The sequence below is a fragment of the Sceloporus occidentalis genome, unplaced genomic scaffold (assembly GCF_023333645.1).
Source record: "Sceloporus occidentalis isolate IW3139 unplaced genomic scaffold, rSceOcc1.0.p SCAF_1, whole genome shotgun sequence".
NCBI classification, from domain to species: domain Eukaryota; kingdom Metazoa; phylum Chordata; class Lepidosauria; order Squamata; family Phrynosomatidae; genus Sceloporus; species Sceloporus occidentalis.
The window spans coordinates 137,794,495-137,813,580 of NW_028316981.1; positions in this window are offsets into that span (position 1 = coordinate 137,794,495).

The window sequence follows — 19,086 nt, forward strand, 5'->3', positions numbered from 1 at the left end:
ATGTCTGAATAGGATCAAAGTTGGGATGGGGTACTTTTCTTTTCCCTCACAGGTTACTTTCCTATTCAAAATCAACTTTTCCCAAGTTCTTTTTCTACCTGACGAAGAAAGGCTAAGTAAATCCAGCATCTTGTCCCTATGGGCAGGGAGAAACCTGTGAGGGCAGTTTTAATCAGGAAAATGGCTTACAAAGAAAGAGTGCTTCCAGTTGCTCCTTTGATCAAACTTAGGTTTTTGAGCAGCTACATTAAAGTAACGATTTACAGTGGCTAAAGTCATAGCTTACTAGATCATCCATTTAGATGAATTATAATATGTACAAGAGTGTTCTTAACTTTTAGAAGAGATAAGTATCCTACATCTGAAGACAAATAAAGTTAAGGAAATCACAACCTCAACCTTTTTTCTTTGCCAAAATCTCTTACAGGTTCAGACTCCTCCACAGGCAAGTCACTCAACTGCCAAGGAACATTCCCTCCAATGAGGTTCTTGTGACATCAACTATCAACTGCCACAACGTACTAGAACCTTCTTCTATTGACATTCTGTTCATTGCTTTTGAAGTCTGTAAAACAGAAAACAATAGAGTTTCTAGAGGAAAAATGTCTATGTATGTTATCATCACCAGACTGTTGCATCTTCAGATCCAGGTGCACACTAGGGTTTCAGTTATGATAAGGGCACAGTATTTTTTGATGTTGCATTTAGTTTTTGAGAAAGGAGCCATAGTATCTGTTTAAAACCATAGTGGTTTTAAATATGCTTTTTAAGATCGCATATATTACACAGTGCCTCACCATTGCTGAAAGCATTCCAAGAGTAAGTTCCTCACAAACTAATATTTCAATGTTCCTGGTCAGTGACTGAGCGGAAAAAGCCTCAGCTCCTTTCTCTTCCAGGGAAGGGAAAACCATGTCCACTTCCAGTTTGAACATACTGTGTACTTATATTGCATTGAGATATTTTCAATTTTTGCCATTAAATAAATGTCAGGAAACTGGTTTTTGACCATTGCTTTCTGCTGCATTATGGTAGCCTTCTCCTTCCTTTGGATTTATGTTGATATTATAAAAAAAACCTGCACACTTTCATAGCAACCTCATTAATAATATGAATATGATATGAATAATATGAATGAATTAACAGTAATAATAATTTTTAATTTCTTAACCGTCTCACCCCAAGGCTCAAGGCAGGGTACAACATAGATTAAAACATTTAAAATCAATTAGTATGTAGCGAGATCTTGTAGCACCTTTGAGACTAGAAAAAAAATGGGCAGCATGAGCTTTCATAGATTTAAGTCTACTTCCTTAAAATGGATTTGGTGGAGATGCACCAAATGCATCTGAGGAAGTAGACTTAAGCCTATGAAAGCTCATACTGCCAATTTTTTTATTTCAGCTAATCTCAAAGGTGCTGCAAGATCTCTCTGCATACTGATTCTACAGACTAACACTGCTATATCTTTGAATAAAATAATTTAAACACTGTCAAAACATTACTAAAACACATAAACATAAGACACATTAAAATCATCCAGCATAAATTAAAATATCTTAATTTAAAATACATAATTTAAAATTGGCTGGATAGGCTTGATGGAATACATAGGCCATGTTTCTATTTACATGGGAATATGAACAACAACAAGCAAGTATAAACCACAACACTCAGATCCGTATCATAGTAATCATGGATACATACTCCAAAATTTGCACCTGCTTAAAATTATGACAAATGAGAAAGCCATACTAAGTCCATTATGACACCACCCCAGGGAGGAAGAATGTGTGGGCTGATAATTACACAGAGAGAAATATGATATTTCCAGGAATTAATAAAATAATTTTCCAGTGTAGGGTGGGTATTTTTTTAATATGAGTCTTTGTCTAAATAAGATACAGAAGGAGATAATGTAATTCGAAAAAGCTGAAACATAAAAATTTCACAACAGTATGAAACAATGGCAATTATATCCACACAAACCAAAGCATTTGATATCTGTCAGACTTTTCTAGGACTATACAAAATCAGTGTTTAGATTCTTTTATCCTAATCTATAATAACAATCTTGTGGTGTGCAACCAAATAAATTCTGTGCACACTCAGATAAATGTGGAAAATCTGATAAAATTCTGTACATGCCTGATCAAACTGAAAGAAAGTATGGGGATGTGATATTTTTCTAGATATCACAGCATGATAGAAAACATATGATTGGAATCCTCTGCTCATCTGACAGGTTAGAGACTGGAGCAATGGAATTGGTCAAAAAGTGAAACCAGGAGGGTTTTTTAGCTTGCAAATTCATTTTGGCTGCTGAAAACTGTAAATAACACACTATCACTTTTGAATGTATGCAAAAGCAAAAGACTCTCCCTCTCTCATAAGAGATTATAAAACAGGGACAGGATTGCTCACCCGTCCTTATCCCATCCATATAACAATTGCGTGAAAGCGTTTCATAGACATCATGCTTATCCTGTCATTATTCTGTCATTGAAGTAGAATTGTATTAACATAAACTCACATCAATACAAAATGACACGATAATTCGACTTCAATGACAGGACAATGACAAGATCAGTGCAACGTCATATGAAAATCTTTCACAGAGTCGTGGTCAACTGCAGTTCAATGACAGGACACTGATAGGATAAGCACAATGGTGTATGAAAATCTTTTCGTGATTGCGCCATAAGCATGGGGAAAGGGACAGAACAAGGATGTACATTTCCCCATCTGATAATCTCCTCTCTCTATGTATACACACACAAAAAGAAATAAAATGAATAAAAGTTTGCTTTTAATGTCCTGAACAGTAATGTAATACAGAAATACTGTAAGAGGTGTGCTAGGTTTGGTGTCACCTGGTTTGGTAAATCATGGAATCACCCCCCCTTGCCCTCCTCCCGTTACTACACCATACAGAATCCTTAGTAATGTTTTTTCTTCTAATGTTACTCATTAATTATAATTCCTGTATATTACTGATGTAATGGTAATAGTTGTGTAAACACACACACACACAGTTTTGTGCAGCTGAAGTGAAAATTTGGTAAAATGTGATGTTTTGAAATAAAATTTAAAAATAATAAAAAAATTAAAAAACCTGGGGCCTCTCCTTTCTCCTTCCATTGAGCCTCACCCCACTCACCCCATCTCTTCATTTTAAAGGAACACAAGCAGATGTCACAGCTTGTTCTTGCTCCAGACAAATGTTTGAGGAGCAGTGATGCCCCCCCCACTTAGGGTATCACATGTTGTGATCCAGACACCCCCCTAATGATGCCACTGAGGGTGTGAAAGACAAATGATTTCAGCACCTGTTTGTACAATAAAATTCAGCCCCAAGTCAAGTTTCCAAGTGATCTTCAATGACAAACCCAAATAGACTGTTGTGGTAGCCCAAATGAAGTGAAGCTAATACATATATGGCTGGCTGTGATTGCAACTGGCTCACAAATAAATTGTGCAAAAGCACTTCTGGCCACAGCGGCTGCTTGAGCATGTGTTACAGGTGGGGATAACCGTGCAGTCTTTTAGATGTTACTGGACTGCAAATCCTAGGAGTAGCATAAACAGAGATAAACTGGGAGTTGCACTTCAACAACATCTGGAAGGTTGCTAATTTCACTCCCCGACAAAATAGCAAGAAAAGATCCAAGGTACCTCTGTTACCAGCTACAAACTCAGTCTTTTTAAAGGGAGTGCAGCTCTGTGCTGAACAAGTTGCCATCCTACTCCTTGGCAAATTGAAATTCAGTTTGTTTGTCCTCATCCAAATCATCATGGAATCAGAACCTTTTCTGGCTTCTGTAGAAAAGCAGAGCAAAGTGATATTAGGTGTGTCCCCATAAAGCTTTTATGGTGCAACTTGCCTTGCTAGGGAATAGAATTTTACAGCAGAGCTAAACTATATTGTCACCTCCTATGCTAAAAAGTCATTTTCCCATCTCTTTTTCCCCTTAGCAGAAAAGAAAAACTGTTAAGGAAGGAAAGATAGAATAGTTCCATAATGCCATTTGATTAGTACCACTAGGATCTCTCCGTCTGGAAGCCTCCATAGAGCATATCCATACATTTGGACAAATTTATACTGGTGTCTTCAAATATATGTACAAAAGTAAAGCAAATAAGCTCAGAACCTGCAGGACTGAACTGTTCAAAAGGAGAAGTTGAATATCTCAGCACCACCATCTGAAATTTACTTTGAAAAAGAGGGCTGGGAAGTACCCCAAATAAGCACCCCCCACAAGCCCCACCTTGCAAGACAGTGCAGAATGATACCCTGGTCAACAAATACTGTTGAAAACTGGTGGGAGGTCCAGCAAGAAACAGCAGGGGCATCTTTTGCCTCCTCCTCCCTCCTATCCCCCCCCCCCCGGCATACATTCTGGCATGGGTGACCAAAGCTGTTGTCCTCAGAAAATAAAGGTCTTCATTTGCATGTATAGGAGTGCCTCCACCTCACTATAGCATGATATGGGTATGTAATTTTGTCAGGATAACAGCTAGTGAGTAAAAGGCTCCATCCTGTATGAAAAGGGACATTTAAAAGGATGCAGACACAAAATCCTGAAAGAAAACAATCCCGACAGAACATCATCATCATCAACAACAAGATAGTAAGAAGGAGAGCCCTCCCTCCAGTTCATCTGCCATGGACAGAATAGTGACCCACCATCTCCATTCTGGCTCTGGCTCTTCCTGAAAACCAGCCAAGAATGTTTGATGCTGCTCTTCCCCTTATGGTTGGACTCTATTTACATAAACACTTTAGTGATGATTCAGGGCCCTGCCTACAAAGCATGTATTTAAAAATACTGGGAAAGCACAGGTTGGCTTTCACTGAGGGAGCTGCCCTAGATTTGCTGGGCCAAATTACCACATCTTGTAGATACGTTCTACCTCCAGCTGTGTGTGACCAGAACTAGGACACCAGTGGGACACAGGCAGGTGCCTCTTTCAAGGTGAGGACCCAGGAACTCGCTTGGGCATGTGGGGTACTGTGCTCCCCCTTTTCCTCTTGGCAGCTGTCCTGCCTTCCGTGTGGCTGACTGAGCAGAAGAAGGCCCTGGATGAATATGTGGAGACGTATGACCCTTATTACAGTTACACTCTCAAGAAGAAAGAGACCAGGCTTGACACAACTATCTATACACTCAACATGACCTCCCTGAAATGGCTGAATGGTGAGTTTGCAAACGTGGAGGGAGGGAATCTCACTGCTATTTGCACAGGACAAGGAAAATGTCACTGCACAATGAGAAGGCTCTTGCAGTTTCACCTTGTGAGCAGGAAAATGGGGAGCAATGGGCACTTGACTTTTCACGGGGCTGGCTATGAAAGAAAATGATAGAGATAAAAGACATCAAATATCTATCAGTGGACTGTTCCAGATTGGTTGAAAGAAGAGTGAGTATTCACAATACAGCTCCTTGGGTTTTGTTAGATTTTGCCAGTTGTTGCCTCCTCCACAGCTTCTTGTTCTGTTTTGTAGCAGTTTCCTGGAGCTGCACTAACACTCTTCCAAAGTTGTTTAAAAACAAACAAACAAATGAATTGAGAAACTAGTTTGCTGAGGTGCTCCTGTGGTTTGAAAGGCATTTTTTCTTCTTTTAAATCCCCCCCCCCCCCCCCCCGGACTGTATTGTAGTACAAAAGTACTATTTAACTGATACGCTATAATTGTAAGGGTTAAAAATTAAAAGGAAAGGAGAAGAGAAGGAAACTTTGTTCCAATATGTCCAGGAATAATAATTTTAAAAAAGCTTGAGGGTGAGAATAAAATGTTGCAGGTGATTACTATAAAATAGTCCAGGACAACAGAAGTGTTGTGCGTGTACTTTTCTTTTAACAAGAAAAAATACAGCAACAAATTTTGTTACGTCCTGTAAGACAACAACTGCTACTGGAACAAAGGAAGCAAGACATGCAACTACTTAATGCTCTCCTTAGCAAAATTAAATTGTTGATAATTAGGACACCTTGCAAGGATGAAGTTAAAGGACAAATGCTGATGACTGAAACTGTAACATGTCGTAGGTAGAAAATGAGCCACGCTGATTTGTGATGGCATAGGTTGTAGTCTCCACCTTGGCAAAAAGGAAAAGCAGACAATCTGGTTAATTTAGGGTACATCCACGCTATAGAAATAGTGCAATTTCACACTATTTTAAGTGCAGTAGCTCTATCCTATGGATTCTTGGGGCTATTAGTTTTACAAGACCCTTAGCCTCCTCTGTGAGCGTGTGTGTGCCTCACAAAACTACAAATCCCAAGATTCTGTAGGAAGGAGCCAAGATAGTTAAAGTGATGTCAAATTGCATTGTTTCTAAGGTGTAGAAATACACTGTATTTCTAGTGTAGAACCTTTTCTGTGGTCTTTGCCATTGCCACCATTTTATTTCACATCTGCTCCCTCCGCAAAACAGCCCTTTAACATCTGACCTTGCTCCTGGCCCAGCCAACTTGTTGTACTAAATTGAAGGGAAAGGTAGTTAGCCATGGAGTGAAAACAGAGACCAGTGTTAAGCCTGCTAAACAGCAACTTTACAAGTTAACTTTTAAAAAGATTTTAAAAGTATAAATATAGCCATTAATGAGATTGTACTTCTAGCATGGAAAACACATTTTAAAAACAGCTTTAGAAGGGAACCAGAATTGTGATGTGAATAGATAATAGAAAATTAGCATCCATCTAAACACAGAATAATATTAAGGAATGATTTCCCTAAACTGCCTTTTTCAACTCCTAGAGAGTTTCTAAATAGAAAGCAGCCATTTTGCAATTAAGAACAAAATGCAGAGCAGCTGAACAGATTTATCCCTTCATACTGCCATAGCAAGTACTTTATGTTCACCTGGTCCTGAAGGATGCAGAACAGGTGAGAACTGAAAAAATGTAAACCAAGAGCAGGCAACTGTGACCCTCCAGGTCTTTTTGGATTGCAGTGTTCATAATCCCTCACCATTGACTGTGCTGGCTAGTGTGATAGGAGGTGCAGTTCAACTACATCTTGGAGTCCACAGGTGACCATTCTTGATATACATTTTTGGGATAAGCTGTGCAGTTGTCTTGAAGCTACACCAGTCTTACCACCAACTCAAACCTGCCTCCCGTCAATGCAAAGTGCTAGAATCAACTGTTCAATTCTAAATCCTCCTCATAGAATCATTCAGCTGCCTCTGGAAAGGATAGTGATAGGACTTTAGATGGGCTGACCTACTGGACTTGGATGTCTGTCAGTGAAAGTTAGGACCTTTCCTTTCATTTCCACAGCTCTGTTTCCCACATCTCCTTCTTTCCCACTAAATGTTCATTCCTGGGCATACCCCTCCCCTCCAGTCCAGATTCTAATTCACTTTCTACACAGCTGCTTCTTCCTGTTCTCAAATACCAGTTATGTTTCATGAATGAACATGGTGGGGGCTTTTCACAGTATAATGTTATAGCACTTTGATTCCACTTCAGCTGTCATGGCAACTTTCCAGTGATGTAAACTTGAATTGATTGACTCAGACTCAAGTTACTTCATTTACTTGACTTGCTCTTGACTTGGTAATAAATGATGTTCTGACTTGACTCACAGCTTGTATATTTTTGGCAACCAATTTGCTGGCCTAATTTCATCCCGATACAGCAAACATATTATGCAACTTATTATGAAATCCTCTACTTTGCAGAATGGGCAGGCCATTTACAATTCTCAGCCAGACAATTTCAACAGCCTCCAACAAACTACAAACCCCAAGATTCCATAGAATGGTAGCATGGCGCTGAAAGTGGAAGCAAAGTACTAAAATGGTGTAGTGTGAAAAAATTCTGATTCAAAGGAAAGGCTGAGACCTAAATGTGTCAAGGTTGTGTGTCTGTTTTCAGAATCTGAAGTGGACAGATCAATTTGGTGGCATGAGCTGTTCATTGTGGTGCCAAAAGTCCAAATAATGAAGGACTCGTGTTTGTTGATTCCTAACTCTGGAAGAAATGATGGTGTGCCTATTCCAGATTTTGACTATAACCTTGATGACATCATTGATGTAGCAAAATCTACTGGCTCGTAAGTAACAGATGTCTCCAAGCAATGATAATAGGGACAGCTAGGTTGTTTATGGGCATTATCAGTTCTATAAAAAGGGCGAACTAGTAAGGAAGGCATTTACAATGGAGGGCTATGCCCTCGAGAATGATTTTCTCTGTGAATCCTGGGCTGGCCCAACTATTATAGCTGGAAACTAGACATCCTTTCTGATATTGTTGGACTGTAGCTCCCAGCATCTCCTACCACCAGCTGTGCTGGCTGGCATTGCTGAGAATTGCAGTTGAACAAATTTTAGCCAGCCATGTAATTTCCACATTTGTATTAAATAAATCAGTTTCAGGCAGTGGATTTTGTGCATCATGAAAAGGCTAAAAATGTTTTGTTTTTCTTACTCCATTTTTATTGCCAGGACAGATGTTTGTGAGGTTTTTCTGCCATGTTACAAAACTGCTTGATTAGTGCAGGATACTATCCATAAGTCAACTGGTCACTTGAAGCCACTTATGCACATACTGTTCATCTTGATTTTGGGATGGAGGGCTGTAATTTGATTTTCAGTTCTAAGCAGCAAACATTTGGGTAGATGAAAACATCCCCCTGGATTGATTTTGACACAGATACCTGCCTCAGTTCAATTGTTGTTTCAATAAGAGCAGAGCCACTGAACAAATGTAAATTATGTGCATCATATTGATTCAATTGGTCTAGTCTAGTTGGGAGTAACAGTTGGATTTGGGCCATATTATGTAAGAAAACAGCCACATAGTTTAATTATTATGGTACCTCTGCTTATGATTCATAATGTCTCTTGAATTACTGCTAGAAGGAGGAAGCTGCATCTAGGCACTGAGAAATGACCTTATGTAAAAATAAAATACACAATATTGACAAAATGTATGTATTCTATTTGCCAATTTAAAACTTTAATGTTGAAGATGACAAATCTTATTTGTTTATTATAATATCTGCAAGCTGCCTTTTGACCATAAGGCACTCAAACACAGACACACAGAAAAGAAAATTATACAAACTGGCAACTTAATCTAGCAGCACACTTTTGGAAGATTCCTTCCATTTTTTGTGGAGGCATGATTTGTTTGCAATGACAGGTGTCATTTAAAGAAAGCAACATTGGCCCTCCAGATGTTGCTAGAATGCTGCTCTCATAATCTCTCACCATGGTTTACACTGGCTAAGGCTGATGGGAGTTACAGTCCAACAAAATCTGTAGGGTCACATGTCTCCCATCCCTGATTTAACATCTATAGTACATGATGCAACAACTTTCTGAAACATAGCAACCAGTTGACCAGTTTACAACCTGGTCATCTAACTTGCTGTTGTCAGATGCACACTCCAGGTTAAATGTCTAAGCACCCTCTCCCAAACATGCATGCGTATAAAGATGGCATAGCTTAAAACTGGACTCTTTGTAAAATGAAGTTGTTGTGTGCCTTCAAGTTATTTCGGACCTATGGTGATCCTAAGGCAAAGCTAAGAGCCAGCCTAGTGTAGTGGTTTGAATATTGGACTATGACACTAGAGACGAGGGTCTCATCTCTACTCGGTCATGGAAACTCACTGGGTGACCCTGGGCAAGTCACTCTCTGTCAGCCTCAAAGGATGGCAATGGCAAATCGTCTCTGAACAAATGTACCAAGAAAACCCCATGTAGATCCACCTTAGGTCTCCATAAGTCCAAAACAATTTGAAGGCACACAATAATATAACAAGGTGAACCTATCTCAAGGTTCTCCAGATCATATCTGCACATCTTCTAACAAGCTGTCATGGGTGTTGCTTGATGGGTAATAAAACATAATTGGTTGCTCCTGTACCCTGTTTCGACAGCTGGTGTTTCCCATTACCTCACTTGATTTATTAGTGCATGATAGAGCTATGAGTTGCCCTACTGTGTTGACACCAGTCTTTTTGGCCACTCTGACCTGGGATTCCTGAGATCATCTGCTGTGTTGATGTTTCATCACTAAGCATGAATATGCACTATGGAATTGGTACTGACAATCATTCATCTGCTTTGACTCTGCAGGTGTGCAGCTCTTGTGAGGCAGATCCCAAACCAACCAAACACCTTCCATGTAAGTCAGGAGTAGTACACATTATATGGCTAGTGTACAGACCTTCGGTATTGGGAGGGTGTGTTGTCATGTTGCCTTTGACCCCTGTATCCCCAGAAACATCCCATCCTGATGATTGGGGAAAAGGAAACCCTCTTCCTTTTTTCTAAAAATAGCTTCTGGGGCAATAATTCTCAAGCTATCTGTTATGAGGGAACAGCAGATTCTACCCTCCATGTGCCAGGGACCAGCATGATATTTGTGCTCATTGACTAAATCTTTTTCTTTCTTACTTGGAAGTTCATTGCAACTGACATCACCTAGGCTGACATCAGTTTACAGACCGCTACTTTGAGCAGTGCTGTTCCTCACTTTGAGGCCTAAAATAGCTGGGGAGGGAGGCTTTTTTGTCTATAAATGCTGTTTGGTGGGGCATAGAAAACCAGAAAAAAATAGTGTCTAAATGTGAGCAGAAGTGACTTTCCATTGCTGGGTAAAGTCATCATTGGATAACACAAGCAGTAGGAACTACACTGCCCTTTCAATTAAATGCAGAGATCATTTGATAATCTTTTTTTAACAAAACAAATTTCATAATCAGTGAAGATTTTACTGTAGCAATATGAAGAGCTGTTGTGTTGTATTACAGTTCAACAAACTTTGAGATAAATTGTACCGTATTATGGGGGTAAAGGAGGGAAGCAAGTAGATTATATGGATTGGCTGTGGCCATGATGATAAAACTTCACGACAAATGAGTTTGTTTCGTGAGATTCATCCAACTGAATTCTTTATATTTCTGTGTTGTTCTTCAAGTTGTGAGCTGGGTACCTCTATTGGAGACATAGCTAAAATTTGTCTCCCGATCCAACCCCCAAACCCACCTGAAAAGCCAGGGAGCCACACCAGCTGAGAAATTCTGAGGTAGCTGCAAGCAGGACACAGATGGATGAGGCATCCAGCCCACTCCTGTCAGTAAGTCATAGCGTGGATGTGGGTGTGCATGCATTCACTTGCCTTCAAGTTGCCTGTTGACTTATGACAACATCATTAATTTCATAGGGTTTTCTTAGGAAAGGAATACTCAGAGGTGGTTTGCCAATTCCTTCCACTGAACGAATAACAATTGTGACAGAGACCTGTGGGGTTCTCTGTTGTTGTTCCTTCAACCACAGTTTGCTGGCAGGAGGGAGATGGATGTGTCATCCTGCAGTGTCCTGCTCAGCAGTGCCTCAGAATTTCTTGGCTGGTGTGGCTGTTAAGGTAGGTTGGTGTATGTGTGTGGTTATGGCAGTGGTACTGTGAAAGAACCACAACAGGTCTCTAACTCCTATAAAATACAACCCAACACAGATGATTAACTCTGTTTATACACTGAATATACTAATCAGAAATAAACTAGATGAACTATTCCCTTGATGCTCTATAACACATATGCATCCAAACATAATAATGGGTGATCTTGTATATACTGTTTCTAAAGTTTTGCGTGTGTGTGTGTATACATCTGAAATGTCAAATCAACATGACATGAATAAATTCATGAAAAAACCCTTAAAAGCCACATAGAAAGCATAATTTAATTGCTAACAATAAGCTTAAACTTAAAAAACGCTTTGCAGAAATGGCTAATAGACACATACCAAGGATAAGACCACAACGAACTGTTATACTTCATAGATACTGAATCAATTTAATTCATAAATCAAACTACCCTACATCAATTAATTTATAGAAAAATTCATGGAAGGAGCCAAAAACCATATGGAGAGAACAGTAAAAATGCCAACAATAAGTTCAAGCTTCAAAAATACTTTGTGTGTGTGTGTGGGGGGGGGACTTTGTACACATGTACTTTGCAGAGATAAGACCAACTGCAGAGATAAGACTCCAGCTGGATGCTTTGTAGAAATAATACTATGGTTACAGGCAGTTTGCAGAAATAAGCCCAAGTGCTAAGTTAAGACCCCAGCAGAAGAGCAAAGATAAGATCCCAGCAGGACGGAAGAGCCCAGGAGTTGTTCTTTCCATTTCACTAGCCCAAACTGGAGAAATCCATATAATGAAGACATAGGCTGGTTGGAATTTAGATCCATGGTTTTGTTTTTTTTTTGGGGGGGGGGGGGGTTGGGCTATGTGGCCATGTTTTAGAAGATTTTCTTCCTTCTTCTAGAACATGGCCACATAGCCCGAAAAACCCACAAAAAACCATGGATGCTGGCCATGAAAGTTCGACTTCACTTTGGATCCATGGTTTTACAGTATCGTGTATTCAACTGAAAAAGGTGGTGCTGGTCATGTAGTGTAATTTGATTTATTAATTAATTGTTTATGAATCAATGTATGCATGAATTGATTCCGTATCTCTGAAGTATATACACAAGTGTATGATATGAACAGTATGTTGTGATCTTATCCTTGCTATGTGCCTATTGCAATTTCCACAAAGCATTTTTGAAACTTGAGCTTATTGTTAGCAATCAAATTGTCCTTTCTGTATGGCTTTGAATTTATTCATGTCATGTTGATGTAACATTTCAGATGTATATATACAGTGTAGAAACAGTTTGTTATATACAGGATCACACATTATTATTTCTGGATGCATATGTGTTATATAGTGCATTAAGGGAATAGTTCAACTAATTTATTTCGGATTGGTATATTCAGTGTGTAAACCTGTGTTCAGTTGCATAGTTATGGCAATGATGCTATGAGCGTAAATGTGAGTAGCTAATTTTAAGAGGTTGTAAGTCGACATCATAAACACTGAACAAGATGCTAACCATTGTGTTGCCCATGTTGCCCTTGTACCTGTTAAGGAAAATGCAACATGGGATATACAGTAGAAGAAATAAAACATGTATGTGAAAGTCACAGTGACTAAGCAAAAGCAATTAAGAAGCCACACAGGTGTAAAAGCTAATGTAATTTAGCAGTCCTAAATGCCAAGGATAGATTTATGGAATGTACAATTGAAAACACCTGAGAATCATTAAGTGTACAAGGTGAAATGATGAACTATGTGAACCAATCAAAATGAGTGTACACGCCCACTGGGAGGAAACTGACTAAGTGGGTGGTGTTTAACAATGGCTATAATAATTGCTATGTTTGCCAATGTATTTTGTGGGTAGTTGTGGAGTTGTGTGAGTAGTTTGGAGATATTGGAGATTGTAGAGATTGTGATTTGTAGGGCATATAGTTTTTGTATATAGTAGAATAAAGTAGATCTTTTATATAAGACTACTGAGTTGTCTGGTGTCTTGAGTGAAGATACAAGAGCCAGCAGAATCCTGGAGAAGTGTGAAGACTTCTGAGGAAGAAGAGTGAGAAGGCTTGGAGAGTTTGTCAGGGTCTTCAGCCTATTCTCTGAAACTTTGCTGCTTTGGAGAAAAGCATTAACCACTGGCCAAAGCTGGTCAGCTCCGCTGCATAACAAGGTGGTGAGTTAGAGCCAGAGGTGAAGAGCTACAACTCCCATCATCCCTGACAGTACCTCACCTGCATAATGGTCTATTGATATTGATTATTTATTTTTCCTGGAACTTGAGAGCAGAAAGGAAGCCTCTGTCCTTCTGTCATCAGCCAGGGAAACTAGTGCCACTGGGGGCTACACAATGCTTCTGCCTCTCACCAATCATATCAAGCCAAGAGAAAGACCAGGGTGGGCAACTATCAAGGGACTGGGTTCATGTTTCACTCTGGACCCTCTGCTGGAGCTACAATCCCATTCCTGACATGACCAGTTTCATTTTTTTACTGATTTTTGGAAGGTTTAGGGGATTTAGAGCACTGAGGTGCCTTCAGGAACATGGGGACAAAAGCCATGGTATTTGGTAGTGGTTTCCTTCTTTTCTTTTTTTTTTTTTACCAAAATCACAACACTGTTGCGAAGTTCAAAAAATAGCCCAAAATGTGGGGGGAGACCTTTGGGAAGCATGAGGGCTGCAGTTTCCCCATTTCGGGGAGTCCAGCCTTGTGCATCCTTCTGGCAGAGAAGAGGAAGCTGGATGGCACTCACTACACACACACCCTCTTTGCTCAAAAGAGCACCTAGAACTGCAGAAGGGGTCAAAGGCCCAAGAGCCACTAGCTGGTATTCAAGCAAGACCACCAACCAGGGAAAACAAGCCCAGGCAGAATGGTGTTCAGATGCCTGCTACTTATGGCATAACATCATGTTCAAGGATCTGATTTCTATCATTTTCCTTTTCTGTCCCCTCCTTTTCCCTTTCCTGCTTCTGTTTTTCTGTTGATATATCCTGGCTGACAAGACAGTAGAGTGCCTTAATAGGTGCCTTGGCATTGCATGAAGTGATTACTCCCACTGTACCTTCAGCTGAATGAGAGTTTCCACTCTGCATGAAGTAAATGGATATGAACTAGTCTGGGCTAGACCCTGCAGATGCTTCTGGGAATCCTGAAGGGGGAAGCAAAGGTGAACTCATCTTTGATCTTGATCTCTCTCTGTATTGTATTGATCCTAGAAAATTCCGATCCAAGAATGCAAGAAAAGGTCTGCAGATGGAGGATTGAGTTGTTCATGGTGGAAGTTCCTGAATGACAAGACTGCTCAGCCACACACACTTTTACAGTTCCCAATGGTCAAGGTAACTGAGGCCTCCCTAGACTCTCTAGAGCAAAGTGGGAGGCTCGGGAGAAAGACCAGTGCTTGGGAAAGAGAGCCTGCTGCCTTGGCTCTGATTCCTTGAGAATAAGCTGACTTGTAGATGTTCAGCCAGATACAAATGGGGAAGATGAATCAACTGTCATCATAATGGCATAATAATTAGAGTAGGTGACTGTGTTTCCAGGAAGAAGAAAAAGAAAGCTGGCTCTTCCAGAAGAACTTGGCCAGCACCATAATCTATTCAGAGTCATTCTATGAGTACCTCTTAATTCAGGTGCTTTCTGATCTGGGTAAAGGATCACATTGAAAACAGGCATGACAGCTTCAGAATCCAGTTTTTGAAAAACCAAGCACAGCCACATCATCCCATAACTCTAAGATGTGATGTACTATGGAACTTTTTCTTGAGTTTTCTTCAGACCTGATGATACTACTGCAATTATGTGTAATGTAATTTCTTGCTATACTGTATTATTTGTTGTTTGCACCCACAGCATTGAAAAATGCAAGATGAAGACACATACGCACACACACACACACACACAACTCCTTTCCAGGCAAGCATTCTCTGAAGATGCCAGCCACAGATGCTAGTGAAATGTCAAGAATAAACTCTTCTAGAACATGGCCATATAGCCCCAAAAAACCACAAAAAACTATCTATGCCACATTTCCATTATGGTTGCTTATTCAGTGTTATCTTTGCAGAACCTTAGGCTAATAGTGAATCTTCTTAAAGCTTAATAGAGGAAAACTCTTTAATGACACTGCTTACATACCATGCCCATACCAGAATGTATTCAAGTATCTCCTAATGCCAAAAAATGCAATTCTGTTTTGTCATGTGTAGGCCACAGTTCGAGCCATGGACACTATAACTGCTTTCCTGCTGAAAGAATCTAATAGAAAAATGAATGTAGCAAAATTTACTTTGGCAGGCATTTCCAAGGTATGCACTGTGGGCCCTTCCCTATTTATATCTTCATCCTGGTCCCTTCTTCTGGGCATGGTATGGTCCAACCCCCAGCTGGGAAACACACACCGGATTGCCCATCATCTATTTATCTCTTTTTTGTAGCGTGGCTGGAGCTCTTGGCTCACAGCAGCAGTGGACAACAGGGTGGTTTCATTTTTTCCATTCCTTGCTGATCTTTTGAATATGAGTGAGGTGAGTTTTCCTTCCCTTTTGCTCCATAACTGGAAAATCAGTAGCCATAAGTATGTTTCCTTGCCATAATGATTCTGTGGCCAAAGAAAGGCTGCCACATACTGCTGGGAGTCCAAAAAATGACAACAATCCATATAGATCAGCTCTGCTACAGAGTTGTAGTTGTGTGCCTTCAAGTCATATCTGACATATGGTGACCCTAAGATGAATGTATCCCATGGTTTTCTTGGCAAGATTTATTCAAAGGAGGTTTGCCTTTCCTTTCTCTGAGGCTAAGAGAGTATGACTTGCCAAAGGTCATGCAGTGGGTTTCTGTGCTTGAGCAGAGATTTGAACTTTTGTTACTCAAACTTCTAGTCCAATATTCAAACCACTACACCATACTGGCTCTCCTGCTACAGACCACCACTGTAAAATTGATTTGTCTGAATCTTAAGACTGTATCTTTTTATTTAAACCAGTATGTGTCTTAAGATCCACAGGGGAGGGCTTTCTCTCAGTCCCATCACCTTTGCAGGCACGGTTATTGAGGACTTAAGAGAGAACCTTCTCTGTGGCTGCTCCCAGACTGGGGAACTTCATTACTCGAAGTGTCTGGTTGGCCCACTCCTCACTCTCTTTCCATCAGCAGGTGAAGACATTTTTATTTAAGGAGACATTTGGCGACAGCAGATATAGCTTTTAATCAGGAGTGGGTGTCGTGTTTTTTATTTCGTGATGTTTTAAATGCCTTTCAGTGCTGTTTTAACTGTCAGGAAAAAGCAACATGGGATATATAGTCACAAAAAATATAATATGTATATGAATGTATTTGAAAGAAACATGACACAGCAAAAGCAATTGAAATGGCACATAGGTGTTGCATATAATGTAATTAGAAGTTCCTAAATGCCAAGGACACATGTGGCAAGGACAAAGTGAAAAGGTGCAAATTGATATCACCTGAAAGTCATTGAGTGGACAGGAATGTATGATGCAATGTGAGGTAAAGATTGAGCCAAGTATGATATGTCAATCATAATGTATGTACACGCCCATGAGGTGGCAACTGTATAATGAATGGAGAGACAAATGCCTATATAAGCAATAATGTATGGCAATATTTTTGTGGGTATTGAGGAGTATAGTAGTGAATTGTTTTGTGCATTCTCAGAGCTACTGGTCAAACTGGTTGTTCTTCCGCTGACCAGGGGGGTGAGAGTGAAAGCCAGAAGAAGAGCTGCAACTCCCATCATCCCTAACATTAACTTGGGTTTTTAAATTAGTTTAATTGTATTTTTATATTAAGAGTTTTAAAGTTGTATTCCTTTCATGTCTTTTTAAGATTGTAAGCCTAAGGGCAGGGAACTGTGTACTATATATACTCATGTATAAGTCTAGAAATTTAAGTAAAAAAATTGCCCCAAAAAATGCTGGGTTGACTTATCCACAGGTCAGTGTGAGTACTCTGTTTTAACTCTTCCCCTTCTCTGAGTAGAGTGGCAAAAGGTAAGAGCTTATTCTATCCTGGGAGCACCCAAAAGAAGCACCAACCCCCCTCTACTCTTTCTATTGTGATGCCAGTTCTAGACTTTTTGAATTCTTAGGCAGAAAAATGGCAGTAGTGGCACCTCTTTGGTACTTCCCCTCAAAGGGGTGCCGAGAGGAATCGGGCTGAGAAGGATCTGAATAACACATTTCTGTATGAAGACAGTAAATTTTATCTTTTACATTGTTTGCTATATGCCCCTAAGTTTTATCCTCAACTTATCCATGAGTCCTATCAAAATCCATGTATTGGTCAACTTATAGTCAAGTATATACAGTCAGCCCTTCTTATACACAGATTTTTTATACACGGATTCAAGCATACACGGTTTGAAAATGTTCCAAAAAAGTATAAATTTACCTTGGTTTTCCATTTTTTATACGGGACACCATTTTGCTATGTCATTATATTTAATGGGACTTGAGCATACACGGATTTTGTTATCCATGGGGGATCTTGGAACCAAACCCCAGCGTACAACAAGGGTCCACTGTACAGTAATTAACAATTTGTAAGCCGCTCTGGCAGAAGAGTGGGGTACAAAAACTCTGAATGAATGAATGTATTGTGTTTTTAAGATTTTGTGTGGCACCTTGGGTCTCAATGAGAACAGTGGCATACTAAATAAATCAATAACAAAGCAAATCATGGCAGGCAAGGTGTATATGCTACTCCTGACAGCAGCAGGTTCACATTTTCCCATCAGCTCATCCTTAGGTCAGGGGTTAGAATCCTGTGTTATTGAACTGCAGCTTCCTGCATTCCTCACCATTGGCTCTGTTGGCTGAGGCTGCTGGAAGTTGCCATTTAAAAACATCTAGAAGGCTGCATGATTCCCATTCCTCTTTTATGGTGGCTTTGGAAATTCCTGGAAAAGAAATGCAGAATAATACAGTGTGGACAGAGAGAAGACAAGAAGAATGTGATTTGCTACAAATGTAGATGTTTGACATTTCAGTGATGTGTTATTGTAATAAAATACATAAATATTCTGGCTTACTGACTGAAAGATAAGGAGGTGCCGATCAAATTCAACCCCATCCCCAAACTGTAGGACTAGGACTACACTCACTGAAGTTTACTATGGCACAGTTGCCGTGTGATATTGAGAGCCTGAATCTTGACACTTTATAATAATAATATCATTATAATAATATTGTTTACCCACTTCTCCCCATGGATCGAGGTAGTGAACAGCAACAAACCAATTGATGAATCATCAGTAAAAAACATATCAGTTAAAAAACACATCAATTTAAAAGAACAAACAAGACATATACATACAAATTCATCATTTACAATTTACAGTTTAAAAATCATTTGGATAGGCCTGCTGGAAGAGACTGGTCTTTAACACTATTTTAAATTCAGATAGTGTATTTAGTTGTCAAATCTCTTCCACAATCTAAGGGCAGCTGAAGAAAAAAATCCTCTCACTGACAGTTGCCAATCTAGTCCTGACTGACTGGAGCAAATATCCCCTTGAGGATCTGAGTGTATGGTGTGGATTACTGTATATGGGAGGAGGAGATTCTGTAGGTAACCTGGACCCAAACCATATAGGGCTTTAAAAGTAATAACCAACACTTTGTACCTTGTCTGAAAACTAATTGGCAGCGTATAAGGGCTAT